This window comes from Cupressus sempervirens, chromosome 10 (genome assembly GCF_028749045.1).
Source record: "Cupressus sempervirens isolate cs-2001-9-10 chromosome 10, ASM2874904v1, whole genome shotgun sequence".
Taxonomy (NCBI): Eukaryota; Viridiplantae; Streptophyta; class Pinopsida; order Cupressales; family Cupressaceae; genus Cupressus; species Cupressus sempervirens.
The window spans coordinates 617095474-617123465 of NC_143127.1; positions in this window are offsets into that span (position 1 = coordinate 617095474).

A 27992-nucleotide genomic window follows, 5' to 3' on the forward strand; every position below is an offset into this window, starting at 1 on the left:
TGCTATTGATTATTTTGCAAAGAAAAATAAATTGGTGAAGGTGTTGTAAATGATTCTACAACTGCCATTCTTTTCAATGTTGTTCATAACTTTTACCTCACACACATTAATGGGATCATGACATTGCAATTGTTTGGCAACTTTGTTTATCCCTTTTTCACAAGCATAGGATTGGGAGTTGCATTAGGGCTTCTAAGTGCGTGTATCATCAAATCATTATATTTTGGAAGAAATTCTATGGATCGTGAAGTTGTAATCATGATACTCAAGGCCTACCTTGCGTATATGCTCACCAAACTTTTTTATCTAAGTGGCATTTTGACTATTTTCTTTTGTGGTATTGTAATGTCCCACTATGCATGGCATCATGCTACATAAAAGTCAAGGGTTACCACCAAGCATTCATTTGCAACAATATCCTTCATTGCTGAAATATTTATATTTCATTATGCAAGAATGGATGCAATGGACATTGAAAAGTGGGAAATATCAACACCCTTGCATATTTTGCTCATGGTGACTACACACGCAATGTTTGTTAGTCACAAAGTTACAGTGTAGAGCAGGGTGTATGGACCACTCAAAAGGTTGGTACTCCCAACTTTTATTCCTTTGGACTTCATGATGTTGGATCAGAGAAACCAATACAAGCTCCTTCAATGCACAATCAATGGGACCCTAAATGAAACCTGACTCCACCATGTATTGGTCCTTGGGAATCCATGCAAACTAAAATTGGTTGTCTAATTGGAGATATACATCCAAATGATTCTTGCCACGACACTCATATTGTCATGTTGGTATGAAGGGTCTACTTTCTCGGCAAGGAATGAAAGAGTTTGGAAAATGTTTCAAGTTTTTTGTATAATTGCCTTGCAGACATGGCTTGATCCTCAAGTATTTAATTAGATGGGTTTCATACTCCACTAATTACTCACATGGAATGAGAATTGCAGAGTAGGGCTTAGTGTGGAAAGGAAGGGAACCCCATAGTGCAATTAAAAAAAGTTCAAGTAGGGCCTGATCATGGGTGGGATGAGTTTTAATGATTCAAAAATTTAACTTTTCCTTAGTAAAAATGTTAGAGCATGCACGAGAGGTTACCAAGACAATATCACAAGTTTGGAAGAAGGAAAAACTAGCGATCTTGGAGCTCGATTAGATAAGCAAGTTGGTTGCAATTAAGAGAGACTGGTTTTACCTTTGCTATTCACCATAATTATTTGGTTCATGTAGGAGAAAGAATGGTGGAAGGTAGATTTCCAAAGGAGAATGGATGGATCTTTAATCCCACATTCACAAAGTGACGAACCTTTTTAGTTTTTAAATAAAAAGCCTCACTAAAGCTTGGTGTCTAACAAGATATGATTATTTTGGAAGCCGTAGGCTGCATGGTGGGTCCATGACTAGCTAGATCTGATTAGGAGAAAATTTTAAACATGCTAACTGACTCAATGCTGACATCATGTTGACTAGACCTTGACTAGACCAACCAGTAGCCAACATGTGGTGATAGATGGACAAATCATGAAATGACAAGTGGTAGTGGACTTCTAGTGTGGCACACAAATCAAGACACTAATGTGGCAAAAAGTGACATGTGTCACATGGTTGCTTTGTCGTGATGATGTGGTAAATTGTTGACCCATCATGCAACATAGCGATCGATGACATAACAAGCTAAGGTGGCACATTGATAAGACAATGTCATGGTGGTGCCAGCAGGGTGTTGACGTGTTTGAAAGTGACACATGTCGTGAGGTCACCATGTCATGATGATGTGGCAAGATGCTAACTAGGATAGTGACATGGTGACTAGTGACATGGTAGTGACATGAAACAATGATGTGGTCATGTGGTAGGACATGAAATTAATTAGATGATGCCACGTGGTGCCCAGGTGGTAGGTGTTAGGTGACTGTGTAGGAATCTAGCAAATTAGGACATGACACATGGCGAGGCTAGTCAAACCAAGTTTGACCCAAATGGAGAAAAGGAGGAAAATCTCAAGGAGGCATAAAAGTTTTTTAAAAATATTTCTTCTCAAAAGCATGTGCAGGTCGGATGTTAAATAAAATTTGAATTTATCCTATAATTGAAACTTTGAAAAATATTTAATACTTGCAACCAAGTGTAATTTTAGAGCCTTAGCAGGAGCATGTTTTTCAAACTAAGATCCTGGGAGTTTTTGATAAGCCCATATAGGAGTATCATATATTGCCAGAATTGGGAGAAAACGAACTTTCTATTTCTGGAGTATTTTTTTGCATAGGAGGTCACTAGTTAGAGCTATGTAATGATTTTCCTTAGGTACCCAATTTGTAGTTTCATTCAGTTGGGGTAGTTCAAATTTGATTTCTAGTGAAATGATGAACTAAATGAACATAAAAGGAAACATGAAGCTAGTTATGGGTGAGTTTTTTCATATCTAAGTTAAATGGAGGTTTTATTAGCATTCCAGATACATTTTAGATATTTTAGTAGTAGAAGGGTTTTCATCATTAAGGAAGAGATATTTTGGGTTTGTTACAAAATAATGATGAAAACCAAATTAGATTTCATGGGTAGAAAGATGAGAGAGGTTTTACAATAGAGAAGAATGGAGATTCAAGTGGACACTTGTCATTTTGAGATCAAATCCAAGATTTCATTCTTCTTCTATATCTTACTCTTTCTCATCCATTAAAAAAGGTTCCAGTTTTTACTATGAGACCAGGTTGTTGGTTGGTTTTACTTCCTATCTATGGAGCAAAGCTCTAGTTGTGAAGGCCACACATCCATTCTCATGCAGGTTTCTAGGTTCATTTCATCGTTTGTTTCTCTAATATAATGAAAATTGATGATAGATCATGTAATACATCTCGAGTTTCATTTAGTGTTACTAGTTAATGTATTTAGTCTTTCCAAGGATAAATAGAAAAGAGGATTTAAAATGAATTATCTGTGTTCTCTCATTTTGTCTCCTAATTCTTCATATACCATAAACTTTGTGATTGAATGAATAAGGTTCATTTAATTCAAGAGAGCTTGGATGAGTTGTGTGTCAAATCTATTGTTTCTTTCAATTCAAGGAGTTAAATAAATGCTTCAATGATTTGATAGGGTTTCTAGATGTATGGAGGGGATGCTAGTAAGAATGGGGTTTGGGGATTTCATTTGATAAACTTAATTGTAATCTGGTAATGACCCTATGTTGTAATGGATAAGGCACTGATCACTAAATCAGATGCAAGTTGAGATGAAGGTCATTTGCACAAATATTTTTTAATCAAAATTAGTTCAATTTTTCATGTTTTGTAGTGGGCTAAAAGAAATTAACCCTCACTTAGCTTATGGGTTCATTGGTTATGATTTGTAGTTATTTCACTCCTATGTTATTGCATACGTATCAGAAGATATAAGGGTTTCATCTATTGTCAAGAGGTTCAAATTTTATGTTTATTTGCACTGGTACCATATATTAGAACCTCAAGGTTAACCCTCCTAGGTTTTGTAGATCTTGAAGTAAAGAAGGAGTTATGCGTTATAGTTGGCCCAAGATTGTAGTCGAGTGCATCCATCATAGGAATTTTCTAGCCTTATATGTATTAGTTTGGTTTCTTGGTTATTTTTAAATCTATTAAATTAGGAGCCAACATTGGGTTCTGACACTTGGTCATCACTAAATCACACGGTCGACACTAATTATTCTTCTCAACATACTTTCTGATATCTGATCGATACTAATGTTTGGTCGATCTTATATTCTTCTTGGCTTTTACTATCACTCAGTCAACACTAGCATCAATCGACATAAACTTATAGTTCTTTAATCTTTTGCTCCTTTTCTCAATCAAGTCTATGCATTTGGTCTTCTTTTAATAATTTCTTCTAGGTTTCAATATTACTATCTTCTCCACTTGGGTTATGATTAATAAATCATTCTATCTTGTCAAAGTCCAACTGATCAAGTGCCCATTGTAGTTTCTCATAACTCAACCTTTCCTCTAGGTCCTTTTGTTATCTCTTCTTCTCAAATCGTCTTCATTAATCATCTTGATATGGTACTCTAATCAGATAGAAATTGTCTTACCAATAAGCTTTGACTTTAATGACAATGTAACAATTATTCCAATTATAGTTTCCAATATTCCCCCTCTTCGACATTGATGGCAACACCTCTAGTTACCATGCAATCCAAAATATTCAATTGCTTTGAGTAGTTCCATATGGTTTAGTATTAGATCTTCATTCATATCCTTAGTTTCATTCTGATTGTCATCTTAGTGGCCAACAATCATCTCTCCTTATAGTTTCATTCTAATTCTCATCCATGTAGCTTTGATATGCAACACATTGACTCCCTCTATCATATTAGATAATGAAATCAATCAACTCCTTTTGTTATTTTCTAGAAACACCTTGCATTGATTTGCAACTTCACTTTACTTCTCTCTATTTGGCATCTCCCTCTTTATGTCACATTCTCCTTCTGGATGGTAACTTCATTACATTCTCCCTCTTTGACAACAACTCAAAAGAGATTTAATCTTTCTCTTACATCTTCACCATGTAGATATCTTCTTTTCATTACTTCTAAATCTTGTTCTCCATCTTTTATCTTTTCTTATGACTGATACATCTTGTGCTTCTCCCTTCACTACTTTAGTCAGCTCCTAAAATATGACTATCTACATCAACTTGTAAGATATTATTATCAACACATTTGATGCAGAGCTCCATCTTAGCTTAAGTAACCTTAGCTAGGGGAATCACCTCTAATTTATCTCTTAGATACTCATGTGCATCCTTAGGTAAGGCCGTAGTGAAAATATCAACTATTTTATCCTTAGTATTCACATATTCCTATCTTACTTCTTTGTCTTGAACTAGTTCCCTCAAGTAATGATACTTTATAGAAATGTGCTTGGTCTTTGTACACATCAAAAAACTTTTTGATATATTTATAGCACTTTCATTATCACAATAGATAACAACTAGATTAGTGATATCTTCCTTCATTCCCTTTAACAATTGCTTGATCCACACAATTTTAGAACAATTAATTGCTACTGCTACATATTCAGCTTCTACTATTGATTGTAAAATGTAGTTTTGCTTCTTTCTTGTCCATGAAACTAGGCTCTTTCCTAAAAAGAAATTTTTACCACTTGTACTCTTTCTATCATCAACATTTCTTGCCCAATTAGCATTTGTGTACACTTTCAGTTCAAACTTTTCATTCTTCTTGTAATACAATCTATAATCTTTTGTTCCTTTCAGATATCTTATTATTCTTTTCACTGCCATCATATGATTCTCCTTAGGATTTGTAGAAAATTTTGCAACAATCCAAACTGCTACTACAAAATTTGGTCTCCTGTAAACAACATATTGTAATTTCCCAATCATTGATCTATACACTATATGGTTCACATTAGTAGAATGAACATTCTTAGACAACTTAGGTCTAGTTGCCATAGGTGTGCTGACTAGTCTTGAATCTTCCATCCCAAATATTTTTAGTATCTCCTTTATATATTTTAATTTAGTAATATAGAAGCCTTCCTTCATCTGATATACTTGTAAACCAACAAAGAATTTGATTTCCCCAAGCATAGACATTTCAAATCCCTTCTGCATCCCATTAGAAAATGATTTACATAATGCATCTTATCGTCCAAATATGATATTATCCACAAATATTTCAGCTAACAATATCCATTTACCACCTTCAGTTTTGAAGTATAGATTGTTGTTATCATTACTCCTTGCAAAACTATTTTTTACCAAATAGTTGTGCAACCTTTCATACCATACTCTAGTGAATTATTTCAATTTTTATAGTTCTTTGCATTTTACATACCATGTTCCTTTTTCTAGGATCAACAAGTCCTTCTGATTGTTCCATGTAAACCTCTTCTTCCAATATTCTATTCAGAAATGCAAATTTGACATCCATTTGATATACTTTAAATCCTTTGCAAGAAAAATGTGCAAGTAGAGTTTGAACTCCTTCCAATCTTGCAACTGGGGAAAATATTTCCCCATAGTCAATACCTTCTTCTTGTGCATATCCTTTGCATACCAATCTAGCCTTTTTTCTTGTGACTACTCCTTTCTTATTCATCTTGTTCCTCGAATACCCACTTGGTTCCAATAACACTCTTGTCCTTTGGTCTAGGTACTAATGACCATGTTTTGTTCTTCTTTATTTGTTCAAGTTGTTCATAGATTTCTTGGATCCAATATTCATCATCCAAAGAATCCTTCACTAATTTATCTTAAAAATCACAAAGTAAACATGTATCACTTCTTATTCTTTTCCTTGTCATAAATCTAGAGTCTTTATTTCCAATGATTTTTTTAGGTGCATGGTGTCTTCTCACATATTTTTCTAGTGTAGGATCTTTTCTTTCTTATTCTTCTTTAGGTTCATCTTGAAAATTTATTTCAAGTTCATTTTGTATCTTTGCTTCTACTTCTAGTTTCTTGACATTAGTTTCCTAAACTCCTCAGCTTCTTCTTGTATCTCAATATTATTTTGTTGACACTTGGCATCGACAATGTATTGCTCAAAAACCTACTATTGCAACTTGGTATTCACAATTTTCTATTGCTTGGTAGCCTTGTTCTCTAGGTTAGGTAAGGCACAGGGTTATACCTTCATTGACATATATGAATGTGTTATAATCTTCAGGTTCATTTTTGTATTCTACTTCATTCTTTTCTGCATATTCATCAACTTTACATGTGCACTTTCCACAGCTTTTGTAGTGTTAGAATTCAAACACTTATAATCTATACTTTTAGTGGAATATCCTAGGAATATGGATTCATCACTTTTAGCATTAAGTTTTCCATTTCTATTGTCCTTTCATGTATAGCATTTTCTTCCAAAGACTTTAAAATACTTCACATTAGGTGCATACCCATACCATAAATCAAAGGCTGCAATATTTGTACCTTTCTTGGCTTGAACTCAGTTCAAATTATAAACTGTTACACTCACGAATTCTCTCCAATATTTTTGTGACATATTCTTCTCCATCATCAGTGTTCTAACACAATCCATGATTGATCGATTTCTCCTTTCAGCTATTCCATTATGTGGAGGGGTTTTGGGTGTTGACATCTATCTCTTGATTCCTCTATCATTGTAGAATATGTTGAATTCATTAGAGATAAATTCTCCCCCTTCATCAGATATCAAGCACTTCATAATTTTACCTATTTCCTTTTCAAATCTTTCCAAATACCACTTAAAATTTTGAAAAGCATAAGATTTTTCTTTTCAAAACATCACAATCATTCTTCTAGAATATTAGTAATCAAAAAATAGAATGAAATATTTGTCACCACAGTAGATTTGGAGTCAAATACGTCCACAAAGGTTAGTATGAACCAATTCCAAAATATCATTAGATGAGTATGTCTTTATCTTGAAACTAGACTTTGTCATTTTTCCTAGCTAACATTGTTTACATATAGCACTATCAGGTTCCTTAAATCTTCACAATCCTCTTACTCTTTTCATTTTACTAATGCTTACCAAATTATCAAAGTTCACATGATATAAACTTTTATGCCATAACCTTATATCATCATATTGTGCAAAAAAGCATGTCTCATCAGATAACTCTTGATAGAATAAGTTACCTCATGTTTGTTCTCCACTTCCAATTATCTCACCAGTAGTATCAAATATCTTGGCCTTCTTGTAATGGAAATCAACTTTGTATCCTGATTTTTTCAACTATGAAACACTCAAAAAATTATAGTTAAGTCCTTCAATCCAATAAACATTGTCACATATGATCTTATCAGTTAGTTGTATTGATCCTTTACCTTTAGCAATAGATGGTGTATCATTATTAAACTTGACACATATACCTTTATATTGTTCCAAAGTTTCAAACTTACTTTTATTACTTGTCATGTGATGTGAGAAGCCACTATCAATTATCTATCTATCACTTTTACTCACATATGAAATTAATGCAGTTTTCTCATCTTCAGAAAAATATTATTTCATAGCGACATAGAAAAATTCTTCATCATTATTATCATCATTATTGTTAGTTTACTGTTTATCAATATAAAAATAATTCTTACCTTTATCTTTGTAGTCCTTGTTTCTTTTGTTGTCTTGGTGATCTCTTCCACCTTTGTAATTGCTTTCCCTTTTTTCATCCTTGTCTTTTCTATTAGGACATCTTGTAGTGATATGACCAACTTTTTTACATGAGAAATATATTATGGGAAGTTTACCTTTGAATTTTCCTTTTCCTTTTGGAAGTCTTCTAGAAATTAATGCTTCAAGTTCATCAAAATCATCATCAAAGATATCATTGTCACTAATCACATACTTAAATTTTCCTTTCTTATTAAGAACCAGTTGAGATTTGAAAGTTGATTCAATAGAAGTAGGAGTAAAACTATCAATGTTTGACAATTAAAAGTTCATAAGCCTACCAACTAATCCTTCCAAAGTCAGATTATTACTAGGTGCACCTCTCAATTCTTGTATTGCAAAAACTCTAATAACATATATAGGAAGTAGGGTTCTCAATACCTTGTTGATTATAGTTTCATCATCCATCTTTCCATTGGACGCACTTATAGCATTTACCACCTCTTTGACCCATCCATAGTATTAAGCAATGGTTTCACCTTCTCTCATTGTCATCTCATCAAACTTGCCTATCAAGCTTTTTGATTTTTTTCTTAAAACACTTGTGTCTCCTCCATAGATAGTCTATAGTGTATCCCATATTTTCTTTGCATTAGTGCACTCCTTTATGTCATCAAACTTGCTATAACTTAGGGCTGATGAAACATTTCATGATTGTGTTCTTTCTTCTCTTTCATTTGTTGAGCTATCTGTAAGAATTTGGCTTAGGCCAAAATTCACCCAAGAACTAAAGAACTCAACACAAGCACATAGTAGACCAAAATAGATAGAGTATGATTAGAATGACGATATTCATTCAATAACTCAATTCAAGAGTACACTAGGAGTACCTGAATATAAAGGCCTCAGGAGAGCTTCTAGAATGCATAGAAGTTAGCATCATGATATGTCATACAACCAGACACATGTCCACAAGATATGGATTATCCTCCATTAAGCATGAGATTAAGTGCGATGATGTGAGGATAAGCCTACAATTGTGTAGCACGTAAATCAGTGCTGTAGACAACATGTGCTAAATGAGGAGTGCGGATTACTGTGTTGTCAACATGACAACTCAGTGATTGATGCATACTCTTGTGTTGTAGACACCATGTGCATAATTAGAGTTGCATAACTCAATGAGAGTTCACAAACTCCTAAGTGTCTCACCTAAAATAATAATAAAATAATGCAAAATAATTAAATAATGCATTAACCTAAGTAAAACTTAAGTAAGTGTAATAAGTAAATACTTATTTACACCAACACCCCCCCTTAAGTGCAACTTAGGGGAATGCCCTTAAGCTTACAAAATCTAGGGTGCAATGCAATATGGGTTCCGGCTACTAGGCCATATTAGGTACCCATGTACATAATGATATGCAATCTCCCGTAAAGTGGGGAAAGAGGGAATACCTCATGGGAAAAACTCTCCCCCAAAAAGAGAGATAAATAGGATGCATGGATGGATGGAGTAATCAAGACCCCCCCATTATGACATACATCTAGTATATACATAAGAGAATGATGAGAAGAGGAAGAGAGACAGGATGGGCTCCCCCCCCAAAGAAGAATGCCAAACAATGACTGCTCCAATAAAGAAGCTGATCCAAGACTAAAAAATGGTGTTCCTCCCCTTAGGAAGAAACAATACCAAAGGTACAAATGAGATGCTTCCGTTGTGTGTGGAAAGAATCCCATGGCTAAGTGATGTCTCTGAAACCTGCTCAACTGACTGAAGAACTTGTCCCAAAGAACTGTCTATAACTGCAACTGATGAAGAATCCTGCTGCAACTGTTGATCATAAGCATCCACAATCACTTCAACCTATGATGATTGATCATATAGAGAATGAACAAGAGATTCTAATGTAACCCTCATGACAACTAAAGAAGGTAATTCTACATCAAGAAGAAGAGGTAGATCATGAATACTATCCCCCAAATCTGTCACTGAACCTATATCTAGAAGACTGGATGTACCCTGCTATTCTGGACCTATCACTGTGGTGATGTATGCATGTGGACTAAACTGATGAAGTGACCTCTCACTGTATCTGTCGATAAAACCCCACATGTCTGAAGTTGTTGAAGCACTATCGCTGGAATCACTATCAGTATCCACATTGTATGATGTACGAAGAGGAGTAGAGGACAAGCTTGGTGAACTTTCCTCAAAATATACATCCTTCTCTACAAATATCTGACGTGTCTCTGGATCTAGAAGTCTATATGCCTTCACACCGTCTTCATAACCAATGAAAGTACAAGGCTGAGATGGTTGTGCCTTGCATCCCCTAGAAGATATCTTTGCCCATGCAGGACAACCAAAGACTCTGAAGTGTGTCACAATAGGTTTTCTACCACACCATGCCTCAAAAGGAGTTTTGCCACATAAGGTTGGATGAGGAGAATGATTAAGTATGCGAGTGGCACTGGAGATTGCTTTGACTTCTAATGATGGTTCTAGAGACTTGGCATGAATCATGCAACTTGTCATAGACTTAAGAGTTTGGATCCTCAATGCTACAACATCTATCTTATGCGGACTAAATGCTGGTGGAGTCTAAAGATCAATTCCCTCATCTCTACAAAAATCCTTAAATCTTTTGTTCACATCCATGTTTCTATTGTCCATGTAGAGTACTTTGATGGCTTTCCTAGATTTTCGTTCTACATGAGTCTTGAAGTCTAGAAACTTGTCCAACACTTCATTCTTGTTATGTAGAAAGTAGACCCAAGTGAACCTTGAAAAGTCATGAACTAAGGTAAGTATGTAGTGACTCTGGCTAAATGCAAAAGGACCTGCTAATACCATGTGAACCATTTGGAGAACAATTGTTGCTCTAGAAGACTTCCCTCTTTGTAACTTCCCCTCTAGATGCATATCCACTGAATCTATTGAACACTCACCCTTAGAAAAGTTGATTTGAGGTAGACCTTTCACCATGTGGTATGTGCAAAGTTGCTCAAGATAGTGGTAGTCAAGATGACCATACCGCTCATGCCATAATTTCATGTTTGAATTAGATTGTGATAACAAGGTTTTTGAAGGAGACTTGGGCACAAAATGCAAGAAAGAGTACAACCTCTTGTGATCATTCACTTTCCCCACTGCAACCAAGGAATTATCTTTAAGACTGTGCACTTGAAGTGAGTCTAGAAGGAACTCAACTCTATGTCCATCTCCAAAGTGAGTGACTTGGTAGATTGATAGGAGATTTGAACTTAGGTTTAGAACATAGAGAACCTCTTGAAACTCTCCATTTTCCATCTCCATGTTTCCTTTTCCTTCAACTTCCATTTTTCTATCATTCCCCATGAAGATGTGTGGTACCTTTGAGTGTTTCAATGAAGAAAAATCCTCCTTTGAAGAACCCATGTGATATGAGGCACTTGAGTCAAATATCCATTCCTTTGAAGAGTTGGAATTAGCCATGAGTGCTTGCCCTTTTCCCTTTGAATCTAAAGAAGATCCCTTCTCCTTGTAAGCATTAGGAAATGGAACATTATGTTTCTTCATGATGTTGGTCAATTCATCAATCTTTTTAAGATAACACTCATGCTCTTCATGACCTGATTTCTTGCAATAAGAACACTTCTTCTTCTCCTTATTATTGTTGTCCCCTTTCTTGTTGGAATTTGAGGACTTTCTTTGTTGATTGGATTGAGGTATTGTCTTTTCTGCATCCTCAGATTTACTCTTCCATTTCTTCTTACCCTTTCCTTTACTTGAAGATTGTCCAGCTAAATCTTGAGAACCCTCATTGGCCACCAATTCTTTGGACTGAGGTGATTTGAGAATCCCCATGATTTCAACTTCTTTTCTTCATCATCCAATAGTTTTTCATATTCATCAAAAGTAATTTTCTTGTAGGCAGACCCTAAGGTAGTCTTTGAGGTGTTAAAAGAAGATACAAATGTGGAATATTCTGATGGCAGGTTGTTATGGATGAGATAGATCAGTCTATCATCGTTGATAGAACTCCCACAATCAGTAAGCTTTGTCCTTAATTCATTCACCTTAATGATGAAGTCATGTATTGAGTCATACAACTTAGGATCTAAGGATACAAGCTCATCTTCTATTTTGAACACATCCTCTTCAGACACTTTACTATATAGGCTTTCAAGGGTATCCCAAGCTTCCTTGGATGTAGTACATTTCTTTATTTGATACATGATTTTATCATCTACCCCCAAACATATATCACCTAGGGCTTTCCTATCCATTGCTACCCAATTTGAAATTTCACTTATTGATGCATTATCACCTGCTGGTTTAGGAAAAGTACCATCTACATATTGTGAAACTCCATTATGCATTAAGTGATACCACATTTTTATAGACCACATAGCATAGTTATAAGGAGTTAATTTAGGAAACTTAAAGTTGCCCATAATGCATAAAATGAAAGAAAAGTGCAGAAAAGAGAGAACACAACACCAAGAACACCCCCCCTTTCACTAAATCAAGAAACCCCTCCAAAATAGATGCTTTGGGAACTTTATCAGTAGTGCGATTACAATGGGTCACTTGCTAATTTTGGCCTTCATGGACTTCTAATTTTACTTGTTACAACTTCTTAATGGAGTACAAATAAGAAACTTTACAATGTGCTATAATTCTAAAGTATTACAAAGTAAAGAAAGGCTGTATTGCTGAAAGTGACAATTTTGTCCACGCAATGCTACAATTTGATGCTAGATCTAGAAAGTAGATGAAAAAACACGCACTTTCAAAAAAAATAGAACCTGTTTTTGACTCTAGATGTGCCCTTACGGAGCATTTGAAGTTGTAAAATGTAGAATTATCCAGTACAGTGGCCAAAAAATGCAAATTCTAAACAATCCATGCACCAAAACTAGAAAATAGTTGCACCACTAAAAATTTTAGGAAATTTTACCCAATTAAAAAAAAAATTGCACCTGATTTGGAGTCCGGATGTGCTAGTTATAGTCTCTTGAAGTCAGACTGCAAAAACTAAAATCAATTTGGGGAAGGGTTGCATCAGTGAACTACAGGGTTAAATTTGACGATCATATGGCCATCATAGCAATTGTATTTTGGCCTATGATGATGTTCTGATGGGCATCAATTTTAGGCTCTTATTCAGATGACGTCAGCAAATCTTTTGCCAATGATGACATCAGTGGTTTGCATGGCAATGCCATACTGTACGGAAATGTACAGATTGTAAAAAAAAATGGCATGGCTAGGTGATGTGTCAGTCCACTGGGTGAGCTGACTAGATGCAGATGTGGTAGATGATTGGGATATGACATGTCTATGGTACTTCTAATTGTGATCAGCTTATTAGAATTTGTCGCATGGTAGGTTTGGAGACTGTCCCCATGGCGAATCTTGTCTGCTGTCACTGAAGTTGGAAATGCCATGGCCAGAGCAGCTTCAACCTTGTCGAATTTCCCTATGATTAGTCCCACATGTGTGGGTGTATGGAGTTTGCAACAAGATAAAAGTGAAAGCCCGTGGAGTGTTTGAATGAAAGCAAGCCACCGAGTTTTTAGACGGGTGGCCGATGATGTTGCACCAGAAGGGATATTTGTGGAAGCAGTCAGATTGGTTGAAATATTCCATAGGTACGACCTTTGTAGATCAGCAAAGGTACAACTTGTGCTTTCCTTAATTCCTACGAAATAATATAATGCCACCAAAATACAGATCCGAGATTTGACTGCCTGGGTTTGTAAATTTTTTTCTCTGATTGAAATAAATTTCAGAAAATAATTTCAAAAATAACTACATAATAATTTCTCTAAATGGGCAATAAAAATGCCCTTTTTTTTTTTAAAATACCTTAAAATTTGTAGAGAAAAAATTTAGATCTGAAAAATAATAATAAGATAAAATAAAACAATCATACCCAATTGCAAACCAGTGTCTTTGAGTGCCAGTTTGCAAAAAAATCTTGCCTCATGATCAACTTTCACCCAACATAGGCAAATTTATAGTTGATCTTCACCGAATTGACACTTCGGACGCAACGGTGAGGTTAGATCTAGCTCTAGATGCTCCCAATTTTTGCAGATCCTTCAGATGCATGTCGAGGTGCTGAAGCATGAATGGTCTCAAACGGCTACATGATGAGAATCCTCCTTAGCTTTGATACCATGTAAGAATTTTTCTTAGGCTGAAATTCACCCAAGAACTAAAGAACTCAAAACAAGCACACAATAGACCAAAATAGATAGAGTATGATTAGAATGACGATATTCATTCAATAACTCGATTCAAGAGTACACTAGGAGTGCCTAAATATAAAGGCCTCAGGGGAGCTTCTAGAATGCATAGAAGTTAGCATCATGATATGTCATACAACCAGACACATGTCCACTAGATATGGATTATCCTCCATTAAGCACAAGATTAAGTGCGATGATGTGAGGATAAGCCTACAATGGTGTAGCACATAAATCAGTGGTGTAGACAACATGTGCTAAATGAGGAGTGCAGATTACTATGTTGTCAACATGACAACTCAGTGATTGATGCATACTCCTATGTTTTAGACACCATGTGCATAATTAGAGTTGCATAACTCAATAAGAGTTCACAAACTCCTAAGTGTCTCACCTAAAATAATAATAAAATAATGCAAAATAATTAAATAATGCATTAACCTAAGTAAAACTTAAGTAAGTGTAATAAGTAAATACTTATTTACACCAACACTATCAAAGGTCTTGGTATCTCTAATATGCATTTCCACATAGTGTATTTCTCCTTCTCCAATTCTTGCTAGATGCAACTTCATCATACTTTGTCATGTGGGAAAGCTTTCCTTGTTCATCCTTGGCACTTTCTTTTTGTACATCTTGATCTTTAGCTTTAAGTGCCTTCAAAATTTTCTTTACAAGCATAAATACGTTGATAACAATTGTTAGAATGATTTAGAATAGCTAAGAGGTGGGGGTGAATTAGTTATCCTCAGGTTTAGATGTACCAATTGAAATATTAATCACCTAAAATAATTCAAATCTAAATATTAAGTATTTCAATCTCTATAGAAAAATAATCAGCAACATTAAACTTATAGTCTACTATCCTAATAGTAACAAACTTGTAGAATGTAAAAAATCTTAGATAACATCCACACAAGTATGACACCAAGATTTGGGAAAAACCACCAATACAATTTCACCAAATTTTCACTCTTTTGACGTGATCTCTTTGATGAGCCAACCTCATTAAAGGTTACAAAACACGCTGTTAAATATGACATTGTTAAAGGATTTAATCACTTTATTAGGAGTGGCCTTGTTAGAGGGATTTAGAACATTCCATTAGAATGACTTGATTGAAGGATTTATAAATGACTATTAGGTCAAACTTGATTAAAGGATTTCAAACTAATACAATGGTTAGAAAGTAATAGTAGGTTGATTTGATAAATATAACTCACTTTGTAAATACAAATCACAATGTAGTTCATAATTTGATCCGTTGAATGACCTCCATTATCATCTTTCTCTTTGATTAGCTTGGCAATCCTTTAAGAAATCACACTTCAACTCTTCATAACTCTTCTTAGCCTCTTTCTTAAGTTTTCTAGTCAATAGCATTAACAAAACATCTAAACCTTATGTCTCCTTAAATAGGTATTTCTAATCTTTTTCCACTTAAACAACATTTTAGATCTTAGGTTTTGGTTAGATTCATTTAATCCTTCTATCTTTTTGTTTCCTCAATTCTCTTTTAGAAAATTCTCCTAACTTCTCATTGAATCCATGCATAGAATCACTCAAACACAGTTTCCCTTGAGTTAAATTCTCTAGGTCATCCATCATTATCTTCAATACACTTTCCATATCCTAATAATTTAACTATACCAATTGGACATCAAGATTTCCTCACAAATTGAAAAATGCTATAACTTGTCCAATATCAGGTTCTGATGCTCAATTGTCACTAAATTACTCGGTCGATACTAACTAATTTTTTCAACATAATTTCTAATACTTGGTGGATACTAATGCTTGGTCAATATTATATTATGCTTGATTTATACTATCACTCAATCAACACTAGCATCACTCGACATAAACTTCTAGTTCCTTAAACTTCTGCTCCTTTTCTTAGTCAAGCCTATGCATTTGGTCTTCTATTGCTCATTTCTTGTAGACTTCAATAAAACTATATTCTCCACTTGGGTTATTATTAAATAATCATATTATCTTGTAAAAGTCTAATTGATCAAGTGCCTATTATGGTTTCTCATAAATCAACCTTTTCTCTAGGTCCTTTTGTTATCTACTCGGATAAAAATTATCTCACCAATAAGGTTTGACATCAATGGAAACATAATAATTGTTCCAATTATAGTTTCCAACACTCAGGAGGAGCCAAATCATCATCAACAACATCTTTTTCTTTCTCTTCTTCGCCCTCTTCCCTAGGAGGAAGGATGTCCAAATCTAGATGGGGAAATGACCACTTTAGATATCCACTAGAAGAAGGATAACTAGAGGGAATAGGGAAGCAGGAGGAAAAGTCATGAACTATTTGAAAGCTATCTTCAAAGAGGCTAAGAGGAAATGCCAACTATCAAAACTATCATTAGTGGAGTCGTGGGGAGCCTAAGAGTGTGGTGTCTATGATCAACGAGTAGAGGAGCTATGACCTTGCCAACGGCCATGGGATGGAGTCCAGCCCAAAGAAGCAAAATTTAGAGGCACTTGAGTATCTGTATATTTCATGTTACCCCAATGATTAAGCAATTCATACAAGTAGGCCACCTTAAGAGCCATCTTGGTGGCTTGTACTTGGATTTGAATCATTACATTGTTACATATGAAAGCTTTAGTACACATAGAGATATTTATATTTAGAAATTTGTGAGTGAAAGAACAACATTCCTATCCTTCCAAAGAGTGGAAAGAATCTCTATCATAAAAGCATACCAAATTTGGGTATACTTGAAGAGGATTCTAGGAGAATGTCCCTACAAAATCATATGCCAAGAAAATAGATTTGGCCTAAAAGGAATGGAAAAACCATGAAATCTAGAGCCAATAATGTTGGGCTTTGTGATAGAACCAAAAACTATGCAAAAAAGACATAAGTTTTCCACAAAAGGGACAACAAAGGTCAGGAACACCCAAGTGGTTGATTTGAGGACTTTTTTGGGAAAAAAAACACAAAGAAAAGTGGGAAATATTTGGCTTAGTGATGACATTTCAAATAGTATTAAACCCAAATCTCCAATTTTGTTGCAAAGACTAGAGGTGCCAATGTTGGTTGAGAGTATCAAGCATAAAAAAATGTGGTACCAGCTAAAGGTATTTATTCTTGAGCTTGTAATTGAAAAGAGGAGTACAAAGGTACCACTTTCAATCCTTCCACCATGGCTTGATTAGGTGAATACCCAACTTATGGAGCACATGAGAAGGAAATGTAGAGATCAATAGGTCAAAAGTCTGATGATCTAGATAAGTGAGACAAAATAGGACCTAGATATCTTTTCATATTATGACGCTCATAGTAGCTCTAGAGAATAGATCTTTGGGAGTCTTAATGCTAAATTTGAAAAAATACAGTGCACTGCCACCCTAGATTTTAGCAAGTGGGATTCCTTGCACTGCAAAAAGGGGAGATCACCAAATATTGTGCTAGTTCATAGATATCCCATCCCTAGAACTATCACCAACACAATGAATCCAAGGCTTGATTGCTTCTCTAGGATCTCTAGATGCTTTAAAAAAAAAAAGTGCCCTAGATTTACAATAGTTCCAATGTAATGAGAAAGGTTTGAAGTCCATGTAGGTCTATTGACTAGTAATCCAAAAGAAATACAATGACTAAGAAGGATTTTCCAGGGTTCATCGCCAGTGAGAGCAGAAATGAGCCATTTATCACAAAAGGATATACCCTATATTTGAGTAGAAATAAGGCCAAGGCCTTTGATGTAGAGGCATCAACTCTAGAAAACTTAGGAGGAATTAACACTCAACTAAGTCACATCAGAGGCCTCATACACCAAAAATATACTTCAAAATTATCTCTTTATCCAAATCTAAATTTCAATATCATTTCACATTTGATTACTAAATAGAGAAAAGCATTTTTCACAATATAACCTATGATCATTTTTTCTTGACAAGAGCTTCAAATTAGTAGATCTCTCGAGAAAACCCAAAAATCTTGTTGCCACCAACACCAATCTGCAACCCTGGAACTATCTATTCATACACTTATTTCAAATTCCAAACCTCAAACTTTCATTTCAATTTTTTTGAAAATGTGTACTATGATTTATAATCCCAACTATTTCAACCCCCATTTTCTTCTAAAAATATTTAATAAAATTGGTTTCCATACTCTTAAAATAGACTAATCAATTTATTTTCAATTGAGCTCCAAAATAAAAAATTTATTCCCACTAAAATTGGTCACCAAAATCATTATTAAACTCTGAATTTTTTTTTTCAAATATGCACTAAGTTTTCTCACACAAACCAATATCATAAACCCAAGACACCAATAAGTTATGGACAAGAAAAAAAATGCATTCATTTGAAAATATTGTTGATTCCTTGAAGCTATTGAAAGTCCATGAAATTTCAGATTTTGGAAACCAATATATGCACTCATGAATTAAAACTAAATTTCCATTTCCTTGAATCAATTTAAAATGCTTTCAACTTACAACCTCTCAAAACCAATACTCAATGATAGTAATCGATACTTAAGATGCATCAGTTTCTTCAAAAAGAGAATGGATTAAAATAAATATAGGATTGGCTAAAATCTTGTCAAACAAGTTTCCTTCACAGCCAATATCATAGTATGAATCTGACATGTCAAAAATTGCTAAACTAGAAATCCTCAACCAAATACTAAATCTGGAATTTGCTCAAAAAACATAAACAAACTGATAACATTAAAAAGAGAGAGAATAAAAAAATAGACAATGAAATGAAAATAGGATTCAAAATTTTATTGAAGATACTTAAAATAACTAAAAGTATCACCATGATTGGGAGTAGTCAGAGGTTGAGATATTGATTTTCATTTTTCTCTTTCATCCCTCTGAACTCTTTTTTTTTTTTTTTCAAACCATTCCATCTCTTTTATAATTGCATTTTTGGGAAGTTACAATAACTCTTAGGATTTCCTTTTAGTTACAAAATATTTTAAAATATATTTGGCACATCATTTTCGTAGATTATGTTCTTAAATATATAAATATTTTCAATGTGACAATATTGAACTTTGTCAAATGTGATAAATTATTAATTTATTTGTTGGTGCTCCAAATGCTTTAATATTTTATTTCACTTCATGTAGCTTTCAGACTTTTGTAGCTAAGGTGATCTTACACCATCCTCCAAACTCCTTGGGTAGACAACAGTACTCCCAAGGGACTCTATGGAAATCCTGGTGATCAAAATCCAAAGCCCAAAAGTCTTAGAGGAGCTTTTCTAGCTTCAAATAAAAATCCTTAGAAGGGGCCCGACAAGAAGAGTAATAAATGAGGGTAGCAGCTAAAACCATGTAACATATCTAGAATTTACCAGCCAAAGAAAGAGGCTTTGGTGAGCAACCAATCCATTTTTTTCAAAATGTTGGCAAACACAATAATCCAAAGGCCCACAACCAAGGCTTGATAGAAGAAGGGGATACTGAAGAAATAACAAATATTTCCATGTTGAATCTATTTCCAATTTTATTTAGCAATCCAAGGAAAAGTAGGAAGAAATGATTGTCTACAACACAATCTTTTTTTGGCATTGGATTACAAACACAAAAGCCAAGAAAAAAGTGTCAAGACATTGGAGGGCATACATTTTCCTTGTCCTTAATGAGAGTGAGAAAGGATTTGATAGTAAAGTATTCATTGACATGCTAAGTAGGAAACTTAGAAAAGGAAATACCTATGACACAACCATAGGAGATATCATTAGAGAGAAGATACCTAAACCCTTTAGTAGCAATAACATACAAAGCCAAAGCCAAATGACATCCCTTGTGCATGGACCTAATGAGACCAAAGGCCTTTGAATTCCTACCATTGATTGTAATTTAGGAAGAAGTGTCCCTAAAAATAATTTTCATGGATTGGAGAAAAATAGGACCAAATCCTAGGGCTTGAAGCATAGCAAGAATGAAAGGCCATTCAATGCAGTCATAAGCCTTGGCAAAATCAATTTTGAGAAAAAAGGGTTTTCTTCTTAGACCTAAGAGACCATTCCATACCTTCCCAAACAACAATGATGTTGTCAAGGATATATCTAGATTTGATGAATCCAATTTTCTCTAGGCACACAATCAAAGGAAAAAGATGGTGCATCTTGCAAGCCAAGGAATTAGATATGATCTTGTAGGAGACATTCAATGAGGTGACAGGTCTCCAATTGCAAATATCTTTAGGATCTCTAGCTTTAGGTATGAATTTAATGTTTTCTTTGTTGAAATTATTTTTGAGGGATTTAGAGTGAAAATATTGAAGGTAGACTTTGTGCAGAAATAGAATCTCACATTTCTTTGTAAAATTCCCATGTAAATCCATCACATTGAGGATCCTTGTCATCTTCCATAGAGAAGATGACTTCCTTGAGGTCACTAAAAGAAAGCATTTTCTCATAGAAAGCACATTTCTCAATTGTAATCCTATTTGGAGTTAGAACTTTTTGTTCCTTCAAGGCTTGGTCCATGTCATCTAAATTTCCTCGCACTATGACCACCTTCTCATAGTTTTGTACAAAATATTGAAGAATGTTAGGAATATCAAAGAGAATATATTGGTCTTTTAAAATTATTTTGATCCCCACAAAGGTATGAAAAGCTCTAAGAGCTTGGAATAATTCCTTAGAAGCTTGGTCTCCAACTTTAATCCAGTAGAGACAAGCCTTTTACTCAGCACCCCTAGTGGTATAAATATCAACATTATGCTTCTAGTGATGGATATTTTCAAGTTAAATCTATAGGGTTGAATCAAACAGATTCAAAGCTAGGGCCTTAGAAGCCATACACAAGTCTTTGTTAGTGGTTTTATAGATTTTCTGGGTTACAAAGAAAGTTTCTTATCATAGATACAAGGAAATCTTGTTGTATGGGCGATGTCATCATTCCATCATTGAATCCATGCAATATGGGTTTTAGACCAAGGTTGCAAATTTTAGACATGCAAAATATGAGCCATAGTGGGTTCATGACTCAAGTGATGTGTTGACAAAAAAATGTGTCTTAGAAAGATGCCTCTGAGTTGTTTTCCAAGTAATACTAAATAGGATGGGTTACTGATTTGACAACATCACATCATGAAGAAGAATGACAGGTAATTCCTATTCTTTAAAAAAAGAGAAAAAAGATTGTACAAATATCATTGCATGATCAAGCCTCTTAAAAATTCTATTAGAACTAGCTCTAAAATTAGATCAAATATGCCAAATCCCACCATTATGGCGATGATGAGGATTGAGATTAAAAAGGATCAATTTATTATGAATGTAGTACTAGGATTCTCGTTCCCCAACAATCCATCAAAATGGTAAAATCCCATCTTTGTCAGAAGCTAGCTTGACCATATTGACATCCCCACATACTACCAAAGTGGTAAGTGGATTTTTTTTTCCATCTAATACCATATTTTTGATCTTTCAACAATGTCACTAGGGGTGTAAACATTAACTATACGAAGGAATGATTAGTAAAGGACATGAAAATCCACATAATTCATTGCATGGGTTCAGAACCGTGAGAAATAAATAAAGAAAGTAAATGAGGGGAGAGGAGATTAACCACACCACCTTGGCCAACTTTATTTTGGGAAGAAAAAATATTTTTTTTTGGCCAAATAACATATTAAGAAATAGTGAGCAAAAACCCTAAAATTCTAACTTCTTGGAGACACAATATATCCAAGAATCTAAGAATGCATCTGGTGTCATGCACATAATACTTTCTGGGAAGGTTTGTAAGACCTCTTACATTCCATGGGATAAAATTCATGATAAAAATATGTGCATATCATCCTTATTCCTTAGAAAAGAGAAATTTGTGTGAAAAAAGAACTAACTATTAAGCTAGGAAAGCGATGAATCTCCACTTCTTAGAGCCACCATCTGAATCTTCTCCATGAATATTTGGGTTACAAGACCTTTGGAAAGGTTAGGAATAAATCATAGAATCCCCATTTGGAGTTTGGACCCAAGAAGGCTGAGAGACATTAACATATGCCATTATCCCATATCTTACATAGTTTGAAATAGGTGGTGGAAGAAGAGGCAACACTAAAATAATTGGTGTAGAATTGGAAGTCACCAAAATAATCTCTAATTAAGGTTTCACAAGAGAATAAATTGGTTGTCTTAAAGGAAAGGAAGTTTTACCCTTGCGCACAATAATTTTCTAGTCATCTTTTTTTCCATTCTTGGTAGGATTAGACTGCATCTCCTTGCTAGGAGCTGGCTTGCAAGGCATGACCAATGGGTAGTCCTTGATCTTATTCTCATCTAATAGAGATTGATAAGAAGTGTTTGGTTGGTTCAAGTAAATAACCTTTTGATGGAAGGTATGAGCCCTAACCAAGACGTCAACAATTTCATTGAGATCATGGGAAAGGTAGACTTCAATGCAAACCCTCCTTTGAGGGTGAGAGTTGAAAAACTTCTCTAGTTCCATGCACACCACCTTACTAAGGGCTTATAAAATGGCATGGATAAATGACCAACAAGGCATAGGGAAAACTAGGAATTCAACCTCTTAGGTACCTTCAATTTCTTGTCATCTAAGCTATAGAAGTCTCAGGACCAATGCTAAAAAATAAGAAGCAGAGACCTAACTATCTAGGGTTAGTGGTGAAAAAAAATGTTGACCTAGGAAGGATTCGCAAACCAAAAAAAAAAATCCCTTGATAAGGTTTTGAATTCCTTCACTTTAAATCCCATGAGGATTCCAAGCCTTGGAAAATCATTCTTTAAGCATAATTTTAGGAGTACTACCCACACCCTATCAAAGAATGCTTCTCTTACCACTCACAAGCATCATCAAAATCATGAATGCTAAGAACAATATTAGGGGGTGCTTACCTCTATTGATCCCTAAGTCATGTCATCTAATAGTTTCAAATACTAAGTCATTCACAAGGCAGGGTTGTTTGGTCATCACTATGATCAAGCCATCCTATATAGGCTGATCTAAGGTATTAAAGACTTGTATATATTCCAAGTTATGTGTCATGTAGTAGTTTCTTCCGAGAAAGATAAAGGTTGGAAAGTAATCCAATGATTTTCAAGTTTATTAAGCACTGTAGTTGACACCAAGTGATATTAAGATTGAGTAATTCAGTTCATGCTAAGCATAATTAAAGTTGAGGGGCAACATGATGAAATGCTTTATATTGAGTGTTATTATGGTGTAAGTGTCAAGTGACATAGTTTCATATACTTGTTTGGAATGATGCATAATCTTATGTTAACCATTTTTATTGAGATGGAAACATTTTTTAAGATTGAGGAGGTAATCAAGGAGTTGATTATGCATCAAATGGAATATCATTAATCCCTATGGGAGGAAATCAACCAATCAGAAAATTGCAAGGAATAAGTTAAAAAAGAAATGAATCTTTATCATTGATTGGGATCTAGAAGGTTTACTTGAATAAATATTTAAGGAGAGACTATGACCTTGTTTGCATGTGTGAGTATGAATGGATAAAGATTCTTATTGGATGCAAAGTTTTGGAGGTGAATTAGAGTGTTAAAGATAGAAGAGACCAAGAAGTGCAGTGAATAGTTTCAAGAAGAGATAAAGAAGATCTATAACAATAAAGTGATATTACATAGCATAGAGGAGATCTAATATAATAATTGTAAGTACATACCAAAGGTTTAGGTACTAAACAATATAACATGTGTTTCATGATTTAAATATCTTAATATAGTATCTTTAACATGCTTTTGAAAATCTCCTAACAAAGTACTCAGTTAATTGTGATGTGAAAATCCTTTAAGCAAGTTAAAATGTAGTAGTTATTTAAGCCTTTAATAGGGAAGACCCCTCACAGAGTAGATCATTAGAAGTGGTAAAAAACTACAGCCTTAATAAACACACTTTATTGTTTCAGTAGCAAATATTTTGTGGGCATCATCCCCACTATAGTTTTACCCTCACCTTGGAGGGTTTTTGTGTTACCAAATCTATGTGTTTATGAGTTTTCATTCATGTAGATAGAAGGTAGGTCTGATATTATGTTGATGTGAATGATTATATTGATATGAAATAAATGCACAAATGAGATTTTATGTGATGATGTCAAATATGTTTCATGTTTGAAGAATGAGAAGTTTAATATAGATCCTAACTCACAACCCCTATCTTAGTATCTTACTTTCCCTATTAGTTTCCCAATAATTGGTATTAAAGCTTTGTACTCTTGGCAGAAGTATAACCACTTGAGAGTAAAAGATCTTCAAAATGGAGGCCTAGAAATTATAAAAGATCATTGAGAATCAAAAGATTGATGTTTATCTTGCTTATGAACAAGTCAAGGGCACAAACTAGACATTAAGAAAATTCTTGAAGAGAAGGACAGATATGGAAATTTAACAAAATGACATCCAATATAAAGAAGAGTCTATTGAAGAACTATTTGATGAAGGAAGTTCTAGTGAATCTGATGCATCAATAAAAAATCTATTGGAGAGGAACAACATTCTGAATGAAGAAGTTAGAGAACTAAAAAGAGAAAATGAGATACAAGAAGTAAGTCTATGTGAAGTGACTGAAGAAAAGAAAATGGTTGAAGAAGACAAAGAAATAGTAGATGAGGACAAAAGACAGATAGCTACAAGACTTGATGAGAGGATCAATGAAAATATAGAAGCTAACCTAGAATCAATTTGACATGATCAATCACTTGCTAAGTGAAAATCATGAGATTGCAAGAAAGGAGTTGGATATTAAAAATATGAAATCTGAGAATGATAGATTGGTGAATGAGTAAAAGCTAAAAAGGAATTTTTTGAAAGGTTGAAAAAACCTAAGGAGGCTATGAGGTTACGTACTAAATAGATGAATGCACCAAGGAGACCTCATTACACATTTGGACTAGGCTTTTCCAATTTCCTATAAAGTACCAATAAAATAGAATCATCAAAGAAAAGAGAACAAAAGAATGAGAATACAAAGACAAAGAACAAAAAGCCTAAATGATATCATTGTGGAAAACTAGGCCATACAATAAATGTTTGTAGGAGAAAGAAAGGTACAAGTCAAACCCTAAACCCAAGTCCAATGGTTATCATTTCACTTGCGACAAAAAAGGTCATCAAGCACATGGGTGTAGATCAAAGATCAATAAGACACCAACTACTTCTAGATTTGAAGGTTACTATTATACATGTTAGAAGTATGGACATAAGGCACAAGATTAAAGATCTAAAGAAAAGAACAACTAGACACCTAAAGGTCAAGGAAAAGTACCTAAGAAAAGTAATAGAATAAATTTAGATTACAATACTTGGGTGAATAGTCAATATTGTAGGAAGTATGGACACATTATAGAAAATTGTGCTAGGATATACCTCAGAGGAAGATTTGGAAATTAGAGAAAGTTTGGACTAGTATGTTTTAATTGTTAGAAGGTTGGTCATCTGAGACATGACTATATGAATTGAGCACCAACACCAAATGTTGAGCTGAAAAATGAAAAAATAAAGGTCAATTCTAAAGAAGTAAGGAATAAAATAAATCAAACATGGAGGAAGAAGTTAAATGGAAGTAGTTGTTCTAGTGGTGAAGTTTTGATAAGAAAATCCAATGGATTAGGTGATTCCCCCACCTCAAACTAAATGATAAGGAATGTATCAAACTATGTTTCAAATTGATAAATCATACATTAGTTCCTAATACTATATGCATGTAAGTCCAAATCTGCATGATAGAAGATGTACAAGTACAAATCTAATGTTTCAAAATTAAAGTTATTTTTGGTGCCAAGTTGAAAATTTGGTAGAGATCGAGAAATAGTATTGAATATCTATATGAACCGAGTCATGATACAAACCAAGAAAAGTTGAAGGAAGTGTGTGTGCCAAGTTTTGTTGAGTAAGCCAAGAAAAATTTTGTGCACCTAACAAAATTACAAATCATTAATGACCTAATTCAACCATTTGAATCTATAGAGTGAATTTTAAGGCTCATTTTAGCTTACAAGGGTTTTTTTTATAACTTATAGAGTGAAGTATTCAGGTGATTGCAGAGTCAATTTGTGCTAAGTTGTTGAATATTTAAGTGCATTTTGTTGGCTTCACAATTAAGTTGCATACAATTGTATTTGGATTGAGTTGTAAAATTATTTGTTTTTAAACCCTAGACTGTAAAGATGGCATCTATCACATCTTCTAGCGAGAAGGAGGCATTGAAGGATAGAAATGCACAAATTATTCAAAATGAGGCATGTCCTCCACCAAAGTTCAAGGCATACCTAGATATCACATTGGATGGAGATTCTTTAGGGGAATTATCAGTCATTTCGCCAAGGGTAATAATGGGTCACAATGTTAGGTCTTTCTATATGTGCAAGATTAGAGAGATCAGTGATTTTGAGTTCAAGAGTGCTTATGATAAACTATGTGATAATGAAAGGTTGAGAGATGAGCATAAGGTAGGGGTTGAGAAATGGTTAACTCTTGCCCTAGAGTTTCCAAAGGTTTTTAAGGTAGAGTGGACAAAGATTTTGTTTAGTCACATCCATGACATGAAATTGTGGTTGGAGAATAGACCAATAAGAATCATGAAGTCAATTGTTCATCATGCAACTATATACCATGTTCTGGATAGGGTAAAGATCATTTATTGTTAAGGAAAGGATATAATTGAAAATAATGCTAAGGTGAAATAGAACAATAGAGGCACGTTGATCAAAATTATTGAAGACCTAGAGATCAAATGTGTTGTTAGAGTCATTGCACACAAGTTTTATCGGTTGAGTCAACTGAACAACATGCCATGTGTAGCTATTGACATGGGTTACAAACTTGTTAAGAAATATCATAGTTATTATCTGGCAGAGCTACAACTTGCCAATCTGGAAGAGAACATAGGAGTGATAAGGAAAGTGAAGAATATTTTATGTAAGTTTGGTTATCATTGTGTATATATTTTTTATGTAAAAAAATCCATTCTCCATGATAGTATATGTAGTATGGGATAAAAAGAAGCTAGTTACTGAGAAGATCAATGACTTTATCAATCAAATAGGTGATAATTATGAAATAGTCATGGATGAGCGTTTTGAAAACTTCAACCATAAGATAAAGAACATATTCAGAATCCCTAATTTTTTAGTTTATCACTACTACAATGACATATTCTTCTTAGTGGATATTGATTTCACATATTCTCAAGTTGTTATCCCTATATTTTCATAGCTAAGATCTCTTCACTATGAGGTTAATATTGATTAAGTTTAAACATCCATCATAGCATTGTTGGCCAAGGAGATTAAGAATAATGAAAAACCTTTTGGTACTTATGAGATAGAAAAAATGAAAATGATGATGTAGAAAAAGGTTCCCAAATGGACATAAAAAGGAAAAATATGATAAAAAGGTTAGTGGGTACTTTTGGTGAAGCACCACTATAGATAAAAGAGGGAAAAGGTGAAGACCTTAAAAGTGAGGAAGAAGATGAAAGTGATGAAGAAGAAAATGAAGGTAAAAGTAAGTAGATAGTTGTTGCCAAGGCCAAGGAAACCAAAAGAAAATATTTTTTTGTGGTTGAACCAAAGGTGAAGAAAAGGTTGAAGAAGGTGGCTACTAAGCTTGCTACCACACCACAAAGGACCACTAGACAAAGATCCAAGGTAGCTAT